The sequence below is a fragment of the Tasmannia lanceolata genome, unplaced genomic scaffold (genome assembly GCF_043159265.1).
Source record: "Tasmannia lanceolata isolate RefF3 unplaced genomic scaffold, GAP_Taslan_0.1 ptg000005l, whole genome shotgun sequence".
Lineage (NCBI taxonomy): Eukaryota > Viridiplantae > Streptophyta > Magnoliopsida > Canellales > Winteraceae > Tasmannia > Tasmannia lanceolata.
In genome coordinates, this window is record NW_027518682.1 from 13,660,861 (window position 1) to 13,673,061 (window position 12,201).

The 12,201-nt window shown below is 38.1% G+C and overlaps 1 pseudogene; it reads right to left on the reverse strand.

Annotated features, from left to right (window-relative positions):
• Positions 1-5,360: 5,360 nt before the first annotated feature.
• On the reverse strand, positions 5,361-7,909 carry LOC143876678 (pentatricopeptide repeat-containing protein At2g27610 pseudogene; annotated as a pseudogene).
• Positions 7,910-12,201: the final 4,292 nt, after the last annotated feature.

Below are 12,201 nucleotides of genomic sequence, written 5' to 3' on the forward strand. Positions count from 1 at the left end.
GAGCTCTCCACACACGTGGATGATCCAGAGGGCGCTAGGGACCCGTTCCCTCGCCGCCTCTTTCGGATCGGGGTCCACAGTGTCCATCGCAGAAGGTATTTCGCGGATGGCTTGTTGCATGTGAGAGTAGCTAATGAAGAACGTGCGACGTGGATCAAATCTTTTATTTTCTCATTTTCTATTTTCGTCATTTTATTTGTAGTATTTTTTATAGGAGATGAAAGCTCCCATAAGTCTTTCTAAGTCAGCCAATATGGTTTGGTATATTGGGCCCATGATTAGCAACTTGGTATATTTGGAGCCCCAAAACCTTCCAAAGCCTTAGTGAATACTTGCCACAATCAAGAATTGCATTAATGTAAAGGTTATCTAAGGTTAGTAAGTTCTAAGATTAGAAACTTCTAATATTCTCCCACTTGGCCTGCATGGGCTTTAAATTCTATCATATGATTAACATTCACTAAACATAGCGGTTTTGCAAACATTCCGTTCAATGAGTATACTAACAACGGATCATATAATCATTGGACTATTATTTATATCCAATGACATCCCCACGGTCACAGAGTTAGTATCCACACTCACATGAAGGAGTCTTTACGACCCACTTTATGTCATTACCGACATGCTGCTTCTTAAATCATCCATTCATGTGCAAAAAACAAATAATGGAGCAGCATGCAATTTTATTTATCAGGATCAAAATCAAAAGTGATCCCATTAAAAATGTCTATAAATCCTTAATTGGACTCCTACTAATCAACAGAATCGGCCTTACCCACTAACCTCATGCGCGCTATATGTTCCTTAAAGATTTAAGGTGGTAGGCCCTCTGTCATGGGATTCGCTAACATAAGTGTGGTTCTTATGTGCACAATAGACATTAAGTGATCCTGAACTCTCTTCCTTGTGATAATTTGTCAACACAATATTGAGCCTTTACTTAATTTTCCGTTCTTGGAAAAGTAAAATCTCCACGGAATTATCACAACACATTCTTAGTATCTTGATAATTGTCAACAAGATAACACCATGAGATGAAATTCCACAACCACAAGACATAGAAATGAACAATAAACTTCAAACCCAAGGTGGAAGCCACCAACGGTGTATATTTGAAAGTCTTCCATGATTTAGGACTTTCTGCGAAAATATCCTGAAGCAGAACTCTAGGTGTCTTGACAACTACAAAGTCGGAATCAGATCAACCAATTTCCTTAGCATTTTCTGATCTACTATATGTGAGCATAAAACCTTCAGTCCCTTGTAGAAAATACGTAACCTTCTTGGTAGCCTTCCAATGATCCATTTCAAGATCACAATAGTATCTTCTAAGCCTGCCAGCCGCATAGGTTATTGGAGACATGTGCAGATTTAAGCATTTACACGACTCCCAGTTTGGGAACCACATGAGATTCTTTTTGTCTGCTCTTGTTCCATATTGATCTTGGGACTTACAAACTTGACTATATATGTCATCCCTAACCACAATGTAATCTACTAGTGGGACATTTATCAATGTTGATAATTTAAGAACCTTGTCAATATTTTTTTTTGAGATAATCCCAGCAATCCTTGACCCCTAACTAGATGAATATACACTTTTAACATATAGAATGCTCCAGCTAAATCCCTCATACCGAAATTCCTAAATAGGAATATCACTTGGAAATAGCAACACCACACTAGAGTAATTCATCATCGTTGGGCAAAAGAATCACCCAAGCCAAGTCCCTATGCTTGCTTAGTCTCAATACAACATGGCCAAGGTGCTACTTGAAAGTAGTATACCATCAACTCATAATACCAAAATGATGGTATCACTCCCATTGATCCTAAGATGTATCCACTGATCTATAACATTCTTATTGAACCCAAATCATATGATTAATGTGTAAAACACCAAGTACCACTGCAGAGATGCATGCTTTAAACCATAGATAGACCTTTCAAGTCTAGACATTAGAAGTTTCTGGCCTTCATCATGAAAACCGTCGGGTTGTGTCATACAGATAACTCCATGCAAGTTACCATTTAAAAAATAATTTTGACATCCACTTGGTGTAACTCCAACCCTAATGAGCCACCAAAGCCATGTATGTCCGTAAGGAGTCTTTCTTTGAAATTAAAGAGAAAGTCTCTTTATAGTCTATCCCTTACTTTCTGAGTATAGCCTTTTGCAACCAGTCTCACTTTATGCCTCTCAATACCATCTTTGGAGTCACGATTGGTCTTAAAGACCCATTTATAACCAACTGGTTTGACTCCCTTTGGTAACTCGTTGAGTTTCCAAACCTAATTCCTTTCCATTGAGAGCAGCTCACATTTCACGGCCTCAAGACGACTGATCACTCGTTATGATTTGATGAAAAGAGACGGGATCATCATCCATCTCTCCATCATACTCACACTCATTTAGGTAGACTTCTTACCCGTAAGAAATGACTTACCTTTTCTCTCTATGATCTATGCAGAGGCTGCTCAATGGGATTATTCACTCGGCTCTCATCGATGGGGGATACTATGTCAGGTATGCCTTCATGTACAATCGTGTCCTTAGGGACAAAAGTAGGCACCACCTTCTCTAGGGTAGCCGATATTGAGATCATATTACAATTAAGGCAATTCTCCGAGGCACAGTGCTCCCACTAAGGTCGACACTCTGCAAAACTTGGCGTATCTTATATCTATGATACGAGTGCTATTACCAGGACAATAAAACTTGAAACCCTTACACCTATCAGGATAACCAATGCAATGGCAACTAGTTGTTTTAGAGTCTTACTACCTTATTTGGAGATTATAAAATTTAGCAGCCAAAAAATCCTCATGTATTCAAATACCCAAATCTCGGCTCCCTACCTACGCATAACACAAAAAGGGTCTTAGGCATGACCTTAGCAGAAAACCGATTTAGGATGTTCACTGATGTCTTTAAGGCCTCTCCCTATAGGAAGTTGGGCGAGGATAAGTTAAACAACATGCTTCTCACCATGTCCACAAGAGTACTGTTTGACCTCTTAGCCACATCATTCCACTCCCTGGTATCGTCTGCTAAGCGACAATACCATTCTCTTACTGATATAAGGTGAAAGCCCCTGAATTATGGCACACCTCGAGTATTTTACTGTAGTATTCTTTGCCCTTATCGGACCTCACAATTTTAATCTATGAATCGAGCTGATTTTTAACTTTGACCTTATAGATTTTAAACATATTTAGGACTTCGGACTTTCTATTAAAGAGATACATAACAATAACTGGAAAATTCAACTATATGAGTTGGTGACAAATACTTACTACCAACAACCATCAGAGCCAGAAATGGTCCACAAATCTTAGTATAAATAACCTTTAGTGAACCGGTACTCCCAGTGACACCCTTAATCTTTGTGTGTCCCCCTTTAACGTACTCCGTACAACCATTACATCTTATGCTCTGTCAATTTCTTCTAGAGGGGGTGATGAGTTGTCACCGCTAATTTTACAAAAGTGGATTAACGTCCCACTTTTGATGTGGCGGTTTGGGGCACAGGTGCGAGGGTGCATCTTTCTTGTGTCTTGTGTTGTCGTTAAAACCCTGCAAATTGGGCCGTTGAATGGTGACCATTCTGGGCGGGAACTTTACCCAATAGTACAAACTTTAGTCTGATAGACATGACAACTCTTGATTTGCTGAAAGACCAAGTAGAAAAGGAAACACATGGAAACAGAACAGCTCCCCATTGAGGAGAGTCCAATTCCACAAATTGGAAGTGGTAGCTAAAAAATTCTGACCAAAAGAACATACTATACTTTATACAGCACCACTCATAGAAATTACTGCGAGTACCACTTTTTGGAATGCTAATTTCATTGATGTATAGAAGCACTTTAATATACTTGTCATTCCTAATTGTCTAAATTACAAAGATAAACTAAAATATGAATCTTCAATTCCAATATCTGATTCCCACACTTTCTTTGGTTGCCATCTAACTGGAACATGGTGGACATTACCATCCATGAAATTTGGTTGAATCTTCAATTCCTATATCCTATCCTAACTGTTTCTTACAGTGAACATTACTGTTCAACCAATGAGAACCTCAAGAGCATCTCAATCTTCTGTGCACAAAATGCAGTCAATCCTGACGAAGTTCAAATATGTAACTCTTCTCTATTAAAGAATGTATTCAGCACTTGGTTATTTCTCATATATTATATCAACTTCTACACTTTTAGCTTTTAATATAATCTCTAGTGATGGTTCTGTAATTCTTTTGGGTTGATATATGTCTGGGCACGATCTACTTAAGACTTGTGAAGATGGCAAAGCAGTTCATGGGAAGATGACCAAAGTTCCAACAGATCAGGAACCTACCTAACATGAGATTCCTGGTGAAATTGCAAAAAAGACACACCTTCAAAACCAAGTAAAGTTACCAAAAGCTGAAGCAATACGAGTTGATGAAGTCAAATGCAGCAACTAAACAACTTTATCTGATGGTCTTGAAATTCCAAGAAAGAAGGTCCCTCGGAAAACCTTATTGTAGGGTATCAATTAGAAGAAGGAATCAAGTTTTAATACCAGCTGGGGCATCAATTGTCCTCAAAACGGTCAAAGTGAGTGCTCCAAGAATTGGATGTGTCAAAGGCCATATTCACTGTCACTAAGGGTGCAAGCCCTGGAGTTTGTGAACTTCTCACGGTCTTACCAAGGGTTCCCTCCCACACCTTGGCTTTCCAGCAGCTCACCACTTGTATGAATCTCCCAAGTTCCATGGCACTCTCATGTGCACTCTCGATCTCCGTAGTGCTGATGTGATCTTGTATGTCACCACTGATTCTCTCAGAATATTGGGGGAAAGTACCTTGTTCATTTTCAAAGCTAAAGTCATTGAAAAGCTCTAATTTGATTGAAATCCAGGAGTGCTTCCAAAAGAGCATTTAAGCATTCAATTAGCTCGATGCTTAAGTTTTTGCAATGGTATCCGCATTCCTCTCTGACCTATTTGCACACTTTGCATTCAATTTATCTCATTATGAAGTTTTTGTAATGGAATATGCATTCTCCCCTTCACCTAATTCCACACTTGCATCCCTTACCTGATTTTCAAAAATCCATCATGACCGAAGTTGTCGATGTTAAACCCTAGCAACGTGATTGATCTGCTTACCACTTATCAGAATCAGGAGCTCAATGTCAGGAAAAATCTGTCAAGCATCATAATTATTCCCTCCTATATCAGAATAAGATTGCCATAAAATCAGTTTTGAGGGTTGGAATACGGAGATGATTTTTGGCCCCAGATTGGGTTGGAGAACTCATCCTCAAAAAAGAAATTTACAACGGTAACAATTCGAGTGAAAACCAAGACTGAAAACCCACTTCTTCTCTGAAAATATAATCATTGAGTTTTCTGGTTTAGGTACTTGTGGAATAAACCCACTACTCTCTATCATGAAGTAAATCAAAACTAGGTACATATCCTGCATCCACCATCTGGACTGTTAATTCATTCACAGTTCCGTGAATAATGGGTCTCTCAATATGCGCTAAATCTCCGACATTAAAGAAATGGACACTGTTCTTTACCTCAATCCAGCTGCATCCAGGGTGTTTCTTCAATCCCTTGTCCTTCATAGTCTTCCTCACTTCGGCCGTCTCATCCCACATCCCAGCATCTGCATATACACTCGATAGCATGACATATGCAGGAGCATCTTCAGGATCAATTCTCAAAATGCATTCCGCAGCATGCCTTCCTAAAGCCAGATCTTTATGAGCCATGCAGCCAGCCAAGAGACTGCGCCAGATAACCTTATCTGGGACAAGATTCATGCTTTTTATGAACTCATATGCCCTTCTAACCTGCCCCCCTCGGGCGAATAGATCAACCATGCAAGCAAAGTGATCCATCCGTGGGCTTATGCCATGGTCTTTGATCATAGAATTGAAGTAGCAAAATCCATCTTCGACAAGACCCACATGTGCACAGGCGGATAGAACCCCAAGAAAGGTAATATTGTTGGGCTTGATTCCACCTCTCTGCATCTCATTAAAAATATCTAAAGCTTCCTTTCCAAATCCATGTTGAGCATATCCCACAAGCATAGTATTCCAACAAACCACATTCTTAACTGTTAAGTTATCGAAAACTTTGTGTGCATCGCTCAATCTTCCAGACTTAGCGTACATGTCTATGAGTGCACTTCCGACGACCACGTTGGTGTCGAGACCGGGTTTAATTATGCAACAATGTGTCTGCTTACCCCAAGCTGTAGCTGGGAGATCACCACAGAGACTCAAAATGCTAGAATATGTATACACATTGGGACTCAAGCCTTCAAGCAACATCTGATCAAGCAGTTCTGTCACTTTTCCGACACAACCCATCTGAACATGCCCAGCAATCAGGGCATTCCACGATACCACATCTCGTTCTGTCATTTCATGGAAAGCTTTGGAGGAGTCATCCAACAAACCACATTTAGCATACAAATCTATAACTGCATTTCCAACAAATTTAACCAATTTAAACCCTGATTTTAGTAACAAAGAATGAAGTTGTCTCCCTACTTCAATTGCAAAGGCACTGGCACAAGCAGCGATTGCAGATGAAAATATGTGCTCATTTGGTTTCAAACCAGATGAATGGAACTTGTAAAAGAGATCAATGGCTTTCTTTCCTTCTCCTTGTAGAGAATACCCTCCTATAAGTGCAGTCCATGTTGGCAAAACTGGCTCATTCAGCTCTGAAAAGGTTTGGTGGGCAATACCCAGTTCATCACAGTTTGCATATAAATTGATAAGAGCCGTTGCTACGAATTCATCCGATCTAGCCCCACACTTAATAACATGGCAATGCATCTGTGTCCCAATCTTCAAATCTCTAATGCTAGCGCAAGCGCCCAAAACACTTGCACAAGCGTACTCATTAACCTTCACACCTGCTTTTCGAGACAGCAAATAAATCCTCAAAGCTTCCTCATCCTCCCCATACTGACAATAGCCCGAAATAAGGGAAGTCCAAGAAATCAAATCCGGACAAGTGATTTCATCAAACACTAGCTGGGCACTCTTTATCATACCACATTTCACATATAGATTGACCAAAGAATTGCTGACAAAACTGTTCATCTCTTTTCTAACCCTGTAAATCTTTCCATGTATCTCTTTACCAGTTCTTGCTGCCTCTATGTTTGAACAAGCAGAAATAGCAGCAACATAAGTAAAATGGTTTGGGTCAAATCCAGAAGCATCCATTGATCTAAAACAATCCAGAGCCTGTTTAGAAAACCCCGCCTTCGAATACCCAGATATTAGAACTGTCCAAGACACCAGATTCCTATCAGGCATTTCATCAAACAAGCTGCGTGCGTCATCAAGGCGTTCACATTTTACATAGAATGAGATCAAATGGTTGTTGGTATAAACATCATGGAGAAACAACCCAGATGTAATCATCTTCCCATGAACCATCTTTCCTCTGGGAATGCACCTGGAATCACCAGCAAGGCGCAGAAGACGGGAGAAAACCATGGATATGTCTCAATCCAAAGAACCAGAAGGAATTCTCGGGCATTTCCCTTTCTATTTTGCTATAATGAGAGGAAAACAACGGGTTAGAAGAAGAGTGATGTTGGTGAAACAAGAGTAGTCTGCAGCTCTCTCTCCTTAGTTCTCTTTTATTTTTCATTCTTTATTAAGGCTTGGCATTCAAATTCAACTGCCATCAACAAACATGACTTCTCGCGCGGGATTACTGGGCCCCACCTTAGATTTATCTAAACCCTAAATCAAATTCTGTGTATATTTGGAGCAGCGACGCTTATAAAGTGGATGGTTCAGATTAATCATATGTGGACCACTCTCATAGGAGCCACAAAAATGAGTTTTGGACTCACAATCGGTTGTCCAAAATTTTCAGTCCAGTCGTCTGTTTTTTACTCACAATCGGTTCTCAAAAATCTAAAACGAACTGGGCCTTACTGAAAGAGTCACTAATCTTCTATATATCTACTATAATAAGCTGGGAGGAAAAGCCCATGCTTTTTTGAATTTTTTTAAAAATAGGTGGGATTTACACCTCACTTTGTTTGACTTTTTCTAACAATTCAACCCACATATTTCAATCCTACCCCTCCTTTATGCTTTTTAACAAATGCACACATTCAACCCACATATTTTCAATCCTACCCCGTCCTTTGTGGCTTTTTAACAAAGGAGGGGTAGGATTGAAACCTCAATTATTTAGAGGAAACTCTTTAATTTTACCATTGAACAATCAAATTATATTATTATTAAAAAAATCAAATAATATTAACAGAGATAAAGGGAATAAGGAAATGTGTAACAATTACTTCTAATATGTTTTTTTTAACTCTTCCCTCCATCGTCTGATGAAATGCAGAGCTCAGGGTTTTCTTCGAAGGGCAACGCATTTACTCCTAACTGAATTTTTCGTCAACTACAGGTAAAAAAAGAGCACATCTGTTGTCTCCTTTATTTTGCTATTCTATCTTCCTTCCTGCTTAAGCAATTACACTTATGGAAATAAAAAAATAAAAAAAGAAGACAGAGATTTGCTGAGGGCTGAGGCTATGTTTGGTAACCATGAATTTTTTTTCCCATGGAATATTAGTTACTAATTTTATTTTTTTTTCCTTTGTATATTTCTTCCTGCTTCATAAATTACATGTTATGGATAGAAGGAAAACGAAGAGAGGTTTGCCAAGACCATGTTTGGTAACCGTGAATTTTTTTTCACGGAATATTGGCTTACCGATTGTTGAGAGAGGGGGGAGAGGGTGAGAAGTTGTTGCAAAACAGGGAAAAGAGCATTAGGACTTTGCTCACTCGAGCAGGGTAAAGAAGATAATTTTGTTCTCTCTTCTTCCCCTGTTTTGACATATTTAATGCTACTATTTACCTACTCAATTTTTAACCAACATTAAGGGTGTCAATTTTGGCTTGGGCTCGGAAGGCCCGATTTAGGCCAGGCTCGGCTCGGCTCGTTAAGGCTCGTTAGGAATTTAATATATTTAAATATATATATTATATATTAATATATACACTAAAAGGGTTATCCAGAGAGTGAAAGGGGGAGGCAAAATATGTCACTTCATTTTTGGAACCCCATTTGTTACTTGGACCACCCCCCATAGTGTAAAAGAAGTAGTCAAATTACACTAGATAGGGCTGTCCAGGGAAGATGAGGGGTGTGAACTTAATATAACCCGAGCTCGGTAAGGCTCGCGAGCCTGGTTCGAGCCCGAGCCGAGCCGAGCTTTTGAGCTTAACGAGCCGAGCCGAGCCTGGCCAAGCTCAGCTCGGCTCGGCTCGTTTACACCCCTAACCAACATATTTTAGACCCACTTTGGATACCTCTAAAAATTATTTGCATTTAATCTAATATTTAAATAAGATTTTTTTGAATGATAAATACATGCCACTATTTAATTCCTCTTATTTAACCAACATATCTTAATGCCACTTAGGAGACCTCTAAAATTTATTTCCATTTAATAAAATATGCAAATTATTTTGGAGAGAAATTAATATGTTTATTTGATTTCATCATTAAGAACATGTTTCCCTCTTCAAAACGCAGGGGACATATATCATACTGCTTTGGTGCTTTTCTGCATGCTGTGTAGTTGTTTCTATTTCATTCTTGATGGTATTGTAAGAAAATGACATTTATAGTTGCCACTGTTTACCTCATTTTTAACCAACATTATTTAGGGTCACTCAGGAGTTAGGACTCTAAAAATTATGTCTCTTATTTTCCTCTTTTCTGTTTTTTTTTCCTCAATGTTCTTAGCCACTTGCGGCATTTTGCATTTCCAAGGTGCAAATCTGTAACTTTTTTTAAAAAAAAATTTAACAAATTTGATTAAAACAGTTTCAACACACCCTTTTAAACGTATTTTCATTAATTTAGTAGTTAAATCCCAAAAAACTCTATCTATTCCTTTAATTTAGCATCTAAATCTCATAAAATCCTCTCTTGGTATCTCAATTGCCGTTTTCCTTGCACCACCGTTGTAGAGTAGACTTCTATTTTCTCCTACAAATACCATGAACCGCTTCTTTATCCGGCATATTCTCCTTCAACTCTCTTCATCGGATCGTCTTCCAATACATCAAGGGACACCAAAAAAAAATAAAAAATAGAAGCATACTTTTTTGAATCATTTTTTCTATAATATTCGTAAAATATTATATATTTTCACGAGGGGTTGGCAGCGAAGCATTGAGTGTATTCTATTTTCTGATACGCCTTTCAGTTCGTTATTTTGTTTACTTTACAAATCTCCCTCTTGAAATTGTGCGAATGGTTCATTGCAAACATTAGGGTATTTGTTAATATTTTAGCGTTCTTTTGATTTTGCCATATAAGCACCGTCACTTACTAGAATGAGATGACCAAGAAATTCTAGACTGCTTTTTTTTTTTTTTCCTTTCATTTTTTGTGCATTCTTTTTATTCCTTTTTTTTAAAGAAATTGTGTTTATGATGTTTATGTTCTGAAATATAGATCTTTGTTCAAAGGAGTTATCCTACTTTTGTTCAAAAGAAATAATTATGTTAAATTTCAAGCGCTGTCCCTGTTTTGTTGAACTGATGGACGTAAATCCAATATAAGAGTTTCATTTTTTAAGTTATCTCATACATTAAAGTATAGGGATTTACTAAATCTACTGAGCCCATTAAGTTTTCTATTTGACGACCAATTCTTATTAATCAACCTTTTTGAATTCCTAAAAAATAGCACCTTAATTAAATTTTAAATTTATCTGTTTCATTAGATTTCGTACCTTTTAAAATTCCTAAAAATCAGCAAGTAACTATAAGATTAATTTCTAAATTTGTTATTTTTTAACAAAGTTGATTATAAATCTACAATAAATATTTTTCTAAATTTTTTCTGAAATTTACTTCGTGTTACTTTATATTTTAGTTTCAATACTGTTCAAATCAACCTACACTGAAAAAATATCGGTGGGGCCTACGATTGGGCCTTAATGTTACTGTACGACCAACTCCATAGGATTATCCAAACCATGGACGGCTTGGATCGTCTTATGTTGTGGACGGGCCTTAATGTTACTTTACGACCAACTCCATAGAATGATCCAAACCATTCATTTGATGGGCCATAATGTAAATAGGTTGTGCCCCAAAAATCATTTACATAGGATGATCACAATCCTACAATCTATAGAGGTTGCATAAGATGTAGTTTCTATTTAGATCGGAGGGCTAGGATCAGCCTATGGAAATGATATTTTGGGATGCAGCCTATTTACGTTTATGGCCCATCAAATGGACGGTTTGGATTATCCTATGGTGTGGTATGGGTGGGGCCTACGTTGTTCAAAGATGGGCCCACCAAACTGTTCCTGTTGTGTGTGTGTGGAGAGAGAGAGAGAGAGAGAGAGAGAGAGACCGGTCAAATGGTGGGAAAGTGACATAAATCCTAATGTTTAACGTTAGCCATCTGGGGGTGGGGGTGGGGGTGGGGGTGGGGGAGGGGGAATACGACCGCCCTAAATCTTTTGTACTGTATATTTTAATTTCTGCATAAATATTTTTGTATGACAGTTTACTACTGTTTTAAATCAAACATATTGTAATTTCTTCAATGTATCTTAACCACAATCCTTGATGATTATTTTCTTCCGTTAGGATCAATTTCTCTGTAGAATCTATCATTTCCTCTTAGGTTGCACTAAATTTAAGTTTGATTTTTCTTCTTCTTTTAAAAAAGAGTTCAATGCATTTCTATTTAAACATATTTCTTCCTCGCCCCGTGCATCGCACGGGTCGCCTTACTAGTCTTATTTGTATAGCATTAACTTATTCTTGTTTGCAAATCTGCATTAGAAACTCTTTAGATGCAATTAATCACATTGTTTAGATGAAAAGAAATGAATACAATGAGGCTAAAATCGGACCTTTTTTTCCAAATAGCATTACCTAAGTTAATCTTACCGTCAAATCTGAATGAGAAACTCTTAGATAGGGATGGGCCTGTAGCTCAATGGTTGACGCTTTGCATCTAAACCTTAGGTCACAGGTTCAATTCCCCCTAAGTAGATAGCCATTAAAGACTTTTTTTTTGGTTATAGATGCTCGAAGCTCTCACCCCTCTGACGGGATAAAATCCCCCCCTTAACATTATTCGTTAAGTTTTAAAGGCAAAGAAAAAC